At 38.4% G+C, this 13,768-nt stretch overlaps 1 protein-coding gene across 5 annotated transcripts in view; it reads right to left on the bottom strand.

Annotated features, from left to right (window-relative positions):
• Positions 1–13,768, bottom strand: part of LOC105693976 (cholesterol transporter ABCA5-like) — a 75,919-nt gene that overhangs the window by 31,668 nt on the left and 30,483 nt on the right. For 2 of the 5 annotated variants that reach the window (XM_048658062.1, XM_048658064.1), the window contains exon 1: positions 2,081–2,272. The exons of 2 other annotated variants lie outside the window; for them this stretch is intronic. The gene's annotated coding sequence lies outside the window, so the exon portion shown is untranslated. Of the gene's footprint in view, positions 1–104; positions 327–2,080; positions 2,273–13,768 lie in introns of those variants that run through there. One more of the 5 variants, XM_048658063.1, reaches the window with a different exon arrangement.

Here is a 13,768-nt window from a genome sequence, read left to right as displayed (position 1 = left end):
TCAAAAAAAAAAAAAAAAAGAAAAAAAACACACGATAAATCCAATTCATTCATACTCTGCCATCCGGCTGCAGCTTCCATCTTCAAAAAATCCTCGATACGAACATTTTATTCTACCCGAGTACCGAATTCATCAAATTAACCATCTGCCTTCGCATCGTCAGCGGATTTTATCCCACGTCATATATCCGCATTCAAATAGAAGCTCGTCGAAATCGCAAAACGGACGAAATTCGGGGTGTAATGGACGTTCGTACGTTTGCTAGAGCAACACGATCCGATCGTTTATCCCTGTGGACCCCGCTAAACGGTCTCGGTCGTGCATCGCTAGAACATCAGCACGAGTAATACATTGGTGTACGTATGGTACATGTAGGCTGCATGCTACGGGAATGTATGATATTTCGTCTCCCGGAATCGCGAGACAATCTGTTGGGTAATTTACAAGGGGAAAAATTTGCGACGATCGATCCACTGTACGATGCGATTTCGAGCTCTGTCGTATTCGTGCAGCATATCTCGTGAAATGTCTGCAAGCCGAGCTGTCAGGAGAATACGTTGGGTTCCCGGCTCTTCGCGAAAGAGGAAAGTGAAGGGTGACGTGGAGCCGGGGGGAGCGGAGGTGATTCTTCGCGTTAATTATTTTTATTTTTTATCGTGATCATCAGCGGGTCGGCGTGTGACGGGGGCGCGCCGTTGTCATCGTCGTTGGCGTGTGATTTTCATGGTTTAGCGTACAGTCCTTTAAGAACGGTACAGGTAGTACAGGTCAGGGAATTATCGTAGTCGTCGATGTCGACGTCGTACCAGTTGTTAAGCCGTCGACTAAGTTTTGTCGTTACGTGCCGTGCGCCGTACGACGGTATCGACCGACCGAACGATGCCCGTGCCTCGGCCCACGGCACCAAACCACGCCGCCCTCTCGTTCTTCCCATGCACCCCCCGTAGACCCCGACGCCCACGCGGACCGCTCGGCTCACGCCGCGACGTGACGAACACTCGACGCGGTCTACCGGCAGCCAGGTAGACTTTCAGGGATCCCAGGTGTCCTCGGAATCGATCCTACGTCCACGTGATCGCGAGTCGCAGACCGTCGTAATTGAAATTCTACCGTTTCAGCTGTGATTCTGATTGTGAGTCGCGAATTCGCGCTCGAATATGCTAAAAAAAAATCATTGAGGTTTTCCGGGGATCCCCCCTGCTTCGGGGTCGCGTACCATGACTGCGAAACGAGACAGAATGGCTGAATTCGGCGGGTCTCCGTTCGCTCCGCGGCTGACTTTAACGAAATTCGAGGAAAACGCAATTTTTGGATCGCTTACGCCCGCCCCGACGGCCCCCTCGCCGTCGCACTATCGGGCAAAACGAAGGCATTCGAGTATCCGAATAATTATCAAAGCGAATGAAGAAAACCAAGTACGAAAGGTTCGGACCGTTGACCGACTTTTTTCATTGGAAAATTGAGTGAAGGTTTCGCGTTGATTCGGAAAAAATATTATGATCAAGGAAAGCTGAACCCCCGTAGTCGCCACCGACAACGAGACAGTTGGTAGTGGATTTAAATATGCAAAATAATTACCCGCAACTTTTGTTCGACGAGAGACGGGGAGAAATAAGTGTTGAAATTTTTTGAAAACTCGAAAAAACAAAGCCTCGCCAAAGTGGCCCACTGTAATTTTCGGCCGATAGCGCGAGCAGATCGAACGGCCGAACGACCTTCACCCCTCCTCCCTCCCGCCCCTTCTCGTCGTCCGTCACGGGATCATTACTTCTCGTGGACTTGGTGATCGATAAATTGACCATTTTGGGGAAAAATTGGTTCGATTTCATTCGGTACTGTGTTATTATCGGCAATTGGTGAAACGACGAAGGCTGTCCATCCAAAGGTCGGATCTGGGGATATCAGATTTTTGAGCCGGCGGAAGTTTGACGAAATTTACGCGTCCCGACATCAGGGTCGATATTCACCTGTATCCCGTCTTTAACCCGTGGAACGGCCGAGGTGGGATAAGCGCGTGTAGGGAGGTGGATGAAAAACATAATCTGCAATGTTATACACCATTAGGGTTATTTAAACAAACCTCGTCAAGCCTTGTTCCGCGCACACCACTTGGCCGCCATATTTGCGCAGCGTCGAACGCGGTCACTTCCGGAACCCGGCAAAAAGCAAACAAACGAAAACCGCACCCCCCCCCGACGACGGCGGAAACCTGCGATGCGACACGCTCACGTCGACCAGCAACGCTACACTGCGAACTCGACGAAGACGAACGTCGGTCTGCGTTTGCGTCTGCGTTGGCCGCCGAGTGTCGCGTCGGCACTCCCCACCGCCCTCACCGACAAACCCAATCTACAACCCCGACGCTCGATTTTCCCCCCAACCTACCCCCACATCGCACACCCCCGCAATCCAAAATGGGGCCTCGTTTTCGCTGCTGCAACGCAAGGTGTCAGTCAATGACCGTGTAGACGAGCACTTGGATCACCGGTCAGTTTTGCTCCTTGGAAGACATGTGGCCACGTAGCTGAGTCAGTAACTTATTTCTAATCTATTCGAAGTTCGAATTGAACCGATTACTCGTAATGCTCGAATTTTCATACAACCAACACCGTTGAACAGACGATAGACCGACGAGAGGAAAAAATGCCTATGAATGTTCGTCCCTACCAAGTTTTGAACGAACGATGAAGGTTCGTATCGATGAATATAGTAAAGCAGTTTAACGAACGGGTAAACGTAACGATTACCTGTTGTTGCAATCGGACAAAAAATCCAGCCGAATATGAAATGGAAGAAATCAATAATATAGCCAATTGGTGTACGTAATACGTACGTACGTACGTATACGTGTAGGTATGCAGGGATACGAATGTGAGATCCAATAAAGCGACATCACGCAGCAGTAAAAGTCTTCACTTCGTCGAGAGTTCAGCAGCATGACGGGATGGGGGGGGGGGTAGGGTGAATTACCCCAGGCCATCATTGCCGTGTCCCCTACATATTGTTAGTACCGTTACGTGCTGCGTTTACGCTCAACTAGATATCGGAAACAATTTCAAATTGCGGAACGGTATTACATTCTAGACAATTCTGAAACGAGAATCACCGCAGATTTACGAATGATGGAAATCGAATTCAATTCTACAATTCGGAATATTATCAATTTTGAACGTAAGACCTCATTTTTTAAAACACACCTTTGGCAGAAGGGTATGGAATATATGTACATCCAAAGTCCACATCACGTGATTAAACTTTGACGAATCCATTCCGAAAACATGAAGGGAGAGAATTTTTTCTCCCTAATAACGACCGAGTAAACTGTTACGAGTACAATAAATGCTCCCCATAATTTACAAATCATACGCTCGTATTTGGTAAAAAAAGAAGAAATTCAACATGTGTGCATGAAGAATGAGTTGCTGCAATGTACGCGCAAGCTTCGCCTCATGCGACGAGGAAAAAGATACGTAAATACTCATCTCCAAAAAGATAGCAGTCGAAGGTGAGCAGAGTCGAACGAATTTTGCATAAGAATTAGTTGCCTAAATCAAAACAATGAGCAAAAATGTAGGCGAAACTCAAAGCTTGTAGCTCAATTGTTGGTGCTTCACCAAATCTTCGAGTTTTTCCATTTAAATAACATACGGTTTTTGAGACTTGACGGTCAATTTCTTGCTTCCATTGGCGTGTTGCTCCGAAAAATATGAAATTTGCCAAATCTCTTATTCACGGTAGCAACTATTTGATGTAAATGTCAGAGATTTTTCATTATTTAATTGTCTAAGCAATAGATATGCATATGATGAATGTCAATTATACGTCAAAAGACGGCATTTTGTGCAGAACGACCCGACAATTATTTGATGCAAAAAATCCATCATATTTTCGAAAATTATCTGCTAATTGAGATAAGGAATTTGGCATTGCTCAGATTTCTTGGAGCAGTACAGTAATGGAAACGAAAAAATGACCGTCAAGTCTCAAAAATCATGTTATTCAAATGGAAATTCGAAGATTACAGGGGATCACAAAAAATCGAGCCTTGGCTTTCGCGTATATATTTTTTTTTTTGTTAATTAGGAGTTGTGTCAGCCATGGGAAGCCAAAAAACTGAAAAATGATCGGAATAGGAACCACCCTGATGTTGGTACTAATAAAATAAGTCGTTCCTACAAGTTTCAGATCTCTAACTCAATTGGTTGTCAAGAAAAAAAAGTATGTGCAAAGCGGTAGAACAAAAAATTTCTCAGGATCGACTGGTCCGATTGATCTGAAAATAAAATATGTTTTGGGGGCTTACAATGACTCTTACAAAAACAATCAAGAGCTGTACCGAGAGCGTACAGCTTCATAAGATTCTTAAGGAAAAAATTGATACAATCTTGGTACAATTGAGAAACTATTTTTTTTTTTTTTTAAGCCTCCTATACTGCCCAGAAACATTTTTTTTTTCTTATTCTTAAAAAGGGAACGACACAGGGAAATAAAATCAATACCGATTTTCTTAAATATAAATCGATTAACTTTTATGTTCATATTTACGAAACAACGGAACTTATTTGATTACTTTAAAAGACTCAATATTTGAAAATATTCAAAACAACAATATGGAAACAATTTTTCTTGCTAAATATTAAACTACCCGAACATTATTTATGAATTAGGGGAACGCGGGGCAATATGAGGTATCGGGGTAAAATGGGTACCCGAAAAATTTTGTGAAAAATTTATTTTTCAAACTTTTTTTTAAGAGAATCCAAAAGGACTTCAGATGTCATTCTGGATTGAAGAAAAAAAAAAAATTTAATCTCAAATAAATATTCACGGTAACCATTTATTATCTAATTGAACGAATTAACCAAAAATATTTACAATTGAAAATTAAAACTGGAATATAGTTTTTGAGTGAACGCTAACGACAGACAATTACGTTCAATTGAAATATAATAAATTACATATAAACTTTAATTACTTAAATTTTAAGAATTTTTTCCCTCACTTCTGGACTTGACAACTATGCATATGGAAAGAAAATTTTTTGACTCAAATAACTCGTATAGAAATTCCATTTCATCAACTTGTTTTTGTTTGTGGAATTTTTTTTTTTTTCGTTACTTCGTTGGGAGGTTCCCCTATTTGCCCCCGAAATTTTGTTCATTCGAAATTAAAATTGAATTCTAATTTTTTGCATCCCTACGTCGGAGGCATTGTATTTTGGCTATGACTGTGGCCAGAATCCAACTTTGATTTCTGGATACCTAGAATTGAAAATTTTCTACAACTCTTTTAAATTACTGAGCACTAGGCGTTTCTGAACTTTGATATTGGAGTAGATAAGAAGCAATAAGTAAAAAAAAAATAATTATAATATTGGGATTTTATACCCTGTAAAACAATTTAAGTAAATAAAATATTGAAAATTGACGAAAATAATTTAATTATCATTAATAATTTTTGTTCTCATTTTCTGTGTGATATTTTGTCAGCCAAAAAAGTAGAATCCAAGATGAATTGATCTTGAAAATGGACATTTTTTTCTCAAACTTCGAAAAAACATAGACATAATTGCAACCACAAGTATTGCTTCGGCTCAAAAGCTGCAAGATTTAATTTCCAATACTGGGAAAATTTTACAAAAAATCGAAAGTCTCGGACTATTCGAAAATGTCGATTATCATCTTAAAATGCTAATAACTCAGTGTTAATGAAATGACTTTCATTGATTTTCTCATATTTGTTTTTTGCAACTACATTTGAACACGATAAAAATGATCCCCAATTTGTTATTGATATCGATATTTATCATCAATTTATCGGCTGTTGAAAATTTTTTGCCGAAAACTTTGAGAAATCGATAACTCAACAACGGTTTGGAATCAAGAATTAAAAATTGGTGTGGAGAGTGCTTTCAATACGCACCAAAAGATATCAAAAAATGGGCGAAATAAAAGAGGGTCGGGTGTAAGACTCGATGATTTGGTCTGGAATACCCTTTATGTACTTGGCACAATAACTGATTTGCATCCCTTTTTCTCCGGGGAATTTAATTTTACGGTTAATTTTAAGGTCCAACTTCTTGGTGACGATCAATGGCGATATTTTCTGCACCTGAGGTGCTTTTTTGGGATTTAGTTTATAATTAAGTTTTGGATATTTTAATATCTTAACGAAAAAAATTGTTTCCAGATTGTTGTTTTGGATATTTTTGATTATTTAGACTTTTAAATGAATCAAATAAGTTCTGTTGTTTCGTATCAAAGTATAAACATGTAAATAAATTTAATTTCATATTAAAAACAATCGGTTTTCATTTAGTTCCAATATGACGTACATTTTTTGAAAATCTTAGAAAATACATATGTTTATACATATGTATGTGTATTAATGTGTAATATATATGAGGCTTCAAAATAAAAATAGTTTCATTATCGTACCAAAATTGTATCATGGTTCAAAGAAAAAATTTATATAAAAGTAGTTTCTTCTCAAGAATCTTATGAAGCTGTACAGCTCCTAATTTTTTTTTCTAAGAGTCATTAAAAGCCCCCAAAACATATTTCATTTCCAGATCAATCGGACCAATCAATCCTGAGAAATTTATTTTTTACTGTTTTTTACATCCTTTTTTTTCTTGACAACCAATTGAGTTAGAGATCTGAAACTTGTAGGATCGACTTATCTTATGGGACTTGTAGGACCCACATATCCTCAAAAGATGACTCATGCTTATCGTCCTACGGCCTTTAAGATACATTTTGATACAGCCTTGGCCAAAAGCATTATACAGCCTTCTAATTTTGCCCATAGAAGAATTGCTGACGTCGTACGGGCTTAAGGGGGTCAACGCAATATTAATTATAATTTTTGACAATGGGAACAATTGGAACCAATTTTGAAAATTTGGACGAAAAAATTGAAAAAAAAATATCACCGGCACACAAAAAAAAAAAAGTGTTCTGTTCTTTTGACTGGACCCATCTATCTCTATGTATTTTGACCCGCTGAATCCGAATCTGAGGTCAGTTTGGCCAATACACCTCCAAAATTTCGAGAAAACTTTAAAAAACCGAAAAAAATGACGAAAATCGGCAATTTTGGTGACAGAAAAAATTTTAAGGACCTAAACCAAGCATGATTTTTATGTGTTTCGATCCGTTGAATATGAATCTAAAGTTAACTTGGACCATAAGCCCATTAATATATAAGTAAATTCCAAAAAACCCTCAAAAATTGCTGAAAATTGCGATTTTTTTGAAGAAAAAAAATTTTTTCGAAATCTTTCAAGATTTTCATGTATTTCGATCCGCTGAATACGAATCTCGAGCATATTTAGCCCATACATACTTAAAAACGTACGTAAACAGCAAAAAATTTCGAAAAATTGGAGTTTTTATGATGAAAGAAATAGAAATTATTCATGATTTTTATTTATTTTGATCGACTGAATCTCAATCTCGAGCGTAGCAATTGGACGTAATAGTCCTGGAATGGAAATCTAAATTTAAGGTCCATTGAGAATTCCTTTTTCTAATTTACCATCACTTGTAGCAGGAAACTTTTCGCCTGAGTATTGAAAACATTTGCCATCTTTTTCCAAAGATTTCACAAAGTGCTTCATAAGGCCAAGCTTAATAAGTAGTGGCGGTAACAAATATTTACAAGGATTAGTCAATGGTGCTAATCGTATCACATTCTGAGAAATAGGATCCAAATTCGCAATTTTCAGATCATCACAATCTTTCCATTTATGTGAATGCTTGTGCCTGTAACCAGGGCAATCAATTAATGGTGCTCGTATAACATTGTGAGAACCAGGATTCAAATTCACTCTCGTTGGCCACTCTTTTTTGATGTAGTGATTGTTTCGGTCTCGACTATCCCACAAACATAAAAAGCAGGGATATTTTGTAAATCCTGATTGTTGACCTAACAGTAGTGTTGCAATTTTTAGATCACCACAAATTTTCCATTGATGTTCCGAGTACTTTATTTTATCTAATACAATCTGTAAGTTGTCATAAGTCTCTTTCAGTTTGGTCGAATGTGCTATTGGAATCGGTGCATATGTGTTTCCATTATGAAGTAGCACAGCTTTAAGACTTCTCTTAGAAGAATCAATAAAAAGCCTCCATTCATCGTCTTTGTATGTGTTTGGTTTCAATTCATCTATTAAACTTTTCACATCTGAGCAGTACACTAATGAATTTTCGCTATCATTTTCAAAAAATTTTCGGAACTCTTTTTCCCTATCGCGATAAACATATGCTGACGTTCCTTTAGCTAATAAATTCTTTTTTTTTAACGCAGACGCTAAATGTTCAGCTTCTACTTTCGATAGTCCTAAATCTCGCACAAGGTCATTTAATTCGAGTTGGTTGAAGGTTTCAGGGGTTTTACTTTCATCAACACCATCAGGCAAGTATTCTTCGTCCTCAGAATTGATTTCTTCGAAGTCATCGTCAACTTGCATCGCTTCATCCTCATTCATCGGTTCAGGAGTTTCAGGAGGTGCAGCTTCTTTTACAATCGAAATTATTTCTGGTTTTACGATTGATGTTACGTTGGCATATTGAATCTTATGTTTGGTTAACAACGTAAAACCAGTAATGTCAGTCATACAAAAGTAGCAGTTCTTTTGATGTGTTGGTGCAGACCAAATCGTGGGTGATGAAAATTTAACGCATTTTTGATTTCTCGTCTGCTCCCAACGAATGAGCATCGTGTGACACCGACTGCAAACGCTATGTGGTACCCAAGTTGCTTTCCAGTTGGTAATTTGGATACCGAAGCAATCTTCATATACCTTTTTCATTTTGTTCGAAAAAGATCTACGGTTCTTCACTACTTCAAATTCTCCACATATGTAACAAAACAAATCAGGACTTTTATTACATAAGTGAGAAACATTTCTTGTAATACTAAACTCTTCAGAAGCCAAGTCATCCACTAATGAAGAGTTGCAGTCGCTTGATGACGACGCCTGCGAGCCTGCTTTCTCACTCTGACCAGACGCCGATACTGGGATTCCGATTCCCTGCATCGTAAAACACTTATCACTTGTGCCTGCCATGACGGCATACATGCCCTTAACCCAGGGACTCTGCCAGACGGTTCTGTTGCCCGCCGTCACCACGTGGAGGTGCCCTGGTTACAGGCACAAGCATTCACATAAATGGAAAGATTGTGATGATCTGAAAATTGCGAATTTGGATCCTATTTCTCAGAATGTGATACGATTAGCACCATTGACTAATCCTTGTAAATATTTGTTACCGCCACTACTTATTAAGCTTGGCCTTATGAAGCACTTTGTGAAATCTTTGGAAAAAGATGGCAAATGTTTTCAATACTCAGGCGAAAAGTTTCCTGCTACAAGTGATGGTAAATTAGAAAAAGGAATTCTCAATGGACCTTAAATTTAGATTTCCATTCCAGGACTATTACGTCCAATTGCTACGCTCGAGATTGAGATTCAGTCGATCAAAATAAATAAAAATCATGAATAATTTCTATTTCTTTCATCATAAAAACTCCAATTTTTCGAAATTTTTTGCTGTTTACGTACGTTTTTAAGTATGTATGGGCTAAATATGCTCGAGATTCGTATTCAGCGGATCGAAATACATGAAAATCTTGAAAGATTTCGAAAAAATTTTTTTTCTTCAAAAAAATCGCAATTTTCAGCAATTTTTGAGGGTTTTTTGGAATTTACTTATATATTAATGGGCTTATGGTCCAAGTTAACTTTAGATTCATATTCAACGGATCGAAACACATAAAAATCATGCTTGGTTTAGGTCCTTAAAATTTTTTCTGTCACCAAAATTGCCGATTTTCGTCATTTTTTTCGGTTTTTTAAAGTTTTCTCGAAATTTTGGAGGTGTATTGGCCAAACTGACCTCAGATTCGGATTCAGCGGGTCAAAATACATAGAGATAGATGGGTCCAGTCAAAAGAACAGAACACTTTTTTTTTTTTGTGTGCCGGTGTATCCAACAAAAAATCTGAAGAACGTGTTCCTCGGCGGGCCGATTGATGAATATGCTGATTGATTGATATGACGAATTAACACATAGCATCTGATCCGTCCGGAAAGCACGCCACATCCCAGGACCACCAAATTTTGTTGAGATATTTTGTTATTAACTTTTTTGATCATAATTATTCGAATTTATTCGCAATTTTTATTCTTCCAGTACGGCTAGGCATCATGCATTTCATGTACTTGGCACAATAATTGTTTTGGAATTTTTTTTTTTCCCCAAGAATTAAGTTCACGTTTATCCGTGAGGAACGACTCTTTAGTGACGAACGTACTTGGCGATGTTTTTTGCAGCTGAGGCGTTCGTTTGGGATTTCACTACTCTCTGGAAGTCATCGACGAATAATGGGAATGCGTAGGAGTGATTATTATGAAATATACCGAAATACGCGATCACTCAATGTGAATCATTTTCATTCAGTTACATGAAGAAATAGACACTTTGACACGCAAGTAAAATCGTATTATAATTATTAAATACACAGTTACAATAGTTCCGTTGCAAATCGACCTGATGAGAGTCAAGGTTCTGGTACATCTTTGGCTAACGGTCATATGGTTGGCTCGCACTTTTATTATTTCTACCCATCAATAATCCTCCTTTCTCGATAACAGATATCACCACTTGCAGCAGATGAAGCGAGGTGTCATATATTGGTCTAGATGACAACTATTGGAATACACATGGCTTATTTGAAACACATGACTATAGTTATAACACGGACAAGAGCTCACCCTTCAAGGCTCTCGAATTTGACATCAAGGTACGAAGCCACATCGTCTACACGATCAACCAAATCTGAAGTCTAAACGATGAAATGGAATGCATCTATTGTCCCTGAAATCAGAGCTATGCCTATCTTGCGTCAGATATTAATCATTGATTCTCATCATTGTCATATTTTTTTCCACAATATGCTGAAACGAGTGACTTTTGTAGAAACAAGTGCACATGCATCGCAACCACAGATGGCGTCTTTCGGATGGGAAATTCCAACTTCGAAAAGCTGAACCGTCTAGCCTGCCGATTGAATGGTCATTATTGGAACACTTGACCCGATATTTCTGGTCCGCACTGAACGGAGAAACGGATTTTCTCAGCTAGCTTGCGTTGCACTTAATTATCGGAATGTCTTCGACCGAACTCCATGTCGCACAATCCATAATTCATCCGATCAAAAATTATTGTCAACAACACAAACATCGCTCCTGTATTATTTTTCAATCTGCGAACTGCACTAAAAATGGAATAATTGATTTATTCGGAACGCCAACACGGATTGTACTTGCCTGATCGATATACCATAGGGACGACGATTAGCAATGGTCGCGCCCACATCTCTGCAGTTCGCACCCCTGCGTTCTACTGCATCTAAAGCATCCGGAAACGATGACAGTGAAAATATTTGACGATAAAACGTCCTCAAGCATTTTTAACTATTATGAAATCGCATCCTTCTGAACATCAATATGATCGAAATCGGGCTCAAATGAAAGCCTCGCTCTAATTCAAATAACGAAAGTGCATCCAAATTTTCGGAAATGCTAATGATTATTTAAAAGATATCCAATGGAACAGTTGGCCCTACAGCGCTTTTCCGGTCTCTGAACTGTATCGGTACTCGGTGATTTCAGATACAACCAGATACTCTACAGAGCCTCTTGATAAGTATCTACGACGCCCAGCAGCTTCATATAGCTTATTATTTGCCGACACATACGACGCCCACGGAGTATTCCATTGGATATGAGAGATTTATGTGCCTGCGTGTTTTCTACAATTTCGGATAAAAAAGGTCACCTGAAAAGTCATGGACGCGTCTAGCTGCGTTGGCTGAAAATTAGTACCGTCAGTCAACGCTAGCTGTGGTTTGATAGAATTGTGATGAAATATGGGTCAAAATAGCAATGAGGAAAGGCTATGGAGGGGGAAAAAATAAAAAATCGACAGCAAAAGCAGGATAGTCCCGCGAAAAAGAAAAAACAAGGCACTCGCGCGTGCCGTCGATAAAGGTGAATACCCATCTAAGGTATTATATTATAATATGGGGCATTCCTCTACAAATCGATTTGATTTTTACCTTCATCGAATCGAAAGTTTCAATCCAGTAGACAAAAACATGGAACCTACTTTTGCTCGAAAAATCTGTAGACGAGTTTGATCTTTTTTTTTTGTGTTACTTACTTGAAATTTCTTTCTTCGTAAGTGAGCCAGGTTATCGTCGGATTGGTTATCGGTGTAGAGTGCCCCATAGCAAAGTATTCCTAATAGATATAGCTCCTAGACCAGCCGTAGGGCAAACGAGACGAGCCTTCATGCATAGCCGGAGATGAATCAGAATGAAACACGCCCATACCAATTGAATTTTTTTTTTTTTTTTTTCTCCAGTTCATCTTCCTGTCGAACCTTAAAGGCTAATCCATTACCGTACCTAGATAGTCCTAGCAGGACTTCTAACACACAGATAATCATTGACGAAAAAATAGTGACGGGACATGTTAGGATGGATCCTCCGCTGAACTTAACTTACCTACTCACAAAATTCCGAATTCGAACCGACAAAGAAAAAATTGATACGACTTTTTGAGCAACTAAAATATTTCTTATGTGCATTTTTTTTAAGGCTGTAACTAACGTGCAAAAAAGATGTTCTTCATTTGTTCATTTGAATGAACATTGATTCTATTATGGAATTGCTTAATGTTTATGTATGATATTACCATATATTTCTATTTGTTAACTCTAATCTTTTTTCTCGGGGAAGCAAAATAAGTGGACAAAAGTCAACTAACTACATAGCGATCATAAAACCTACACATTCGCATAAAGTATTAAATTATTGCCAAGCATTGTATTTTTTGTTTTTTTCAATTCTTCTGAGAATTTCTCCGTGACCCTCCGCGCGCTATCTCTTTCAGGACTTCCATCTTTACGACCTATCGAATTCATACTGAAAAACCTCGCGGATAGTTGCGCAATTTTTAATAGATGTCAATTAAAAAAAAATTTGAGATTTTTTGGATTTTTTAATTATTTTGGCTACATTTCCGAACTTCTCCTATCGAAACTCGCTTTAAAATTTGTGGTTACTTCTTTCGATGCGCCAAGTACCTTGAAAGTATAGAACAGTCAAGTGTTTGATATATCTCAAAGTACCAGAGAATTGGTGGAATCTGCAGGAGAAGATTCTGACGAAAACTAACTTTTGCAAAATAAGAAACATTCAACAGAAGTGAAAACATAAATAAGATGCAAAAAAATGAAATGTGTAAATGAACTAAGAAAAGTAAACGGGAAAAAAGGGAAGACAAATTCAAAAAGTACAAAATGCATTTCAAAGTTCCCCCAAACCTGCCCCACCAAATCTCCTCGTTGGTGAAACGCGTGAGTAGATTTTTTTGATCGAAACTAATTAACAATAAGTGTGGGAAAATCAAAGTATAAAAAATGCCAACAATACCAAGTTTGAAATCAAAAGTCCAGATTTTTGATGGTTTGACTTTGAAATGACCTTGAAGGATATATATATGCGAGACTAGACACTATCTTTTTCCTATGAAAAAAACAAAAAACGGGTATACCAATTTTTGCACAACGTTTTTGATTATTGCGTTCTTGGCCAGATGTGCGGGTAATTCGGCCTACTGTGCATGTGAAAAATGGCACGCGATATCTTTCGTGCTCGATGATTTTTTCTCACCTGCCCGATGAGTCGTGAAAAT

Source organism: Athalia rosae, chromosome 7, assembly GCF_917208135.1.
Source record: "Athalia rosae chromosome 7, iyAthRosa1.1, whole genome shotgun sequence".
NCBI classification, from domain to species: domain Eukaryota; kingdom Metazoa; phylum Arthropoda; class Insecta; order Hymenoptera; family Athaliidae; genus Athalia; species Athalia rosae.
Note: the sequence above shows the minus strand (reverse complement) of the source record. Positions and strands in the feature narration are given on the sequence as shown.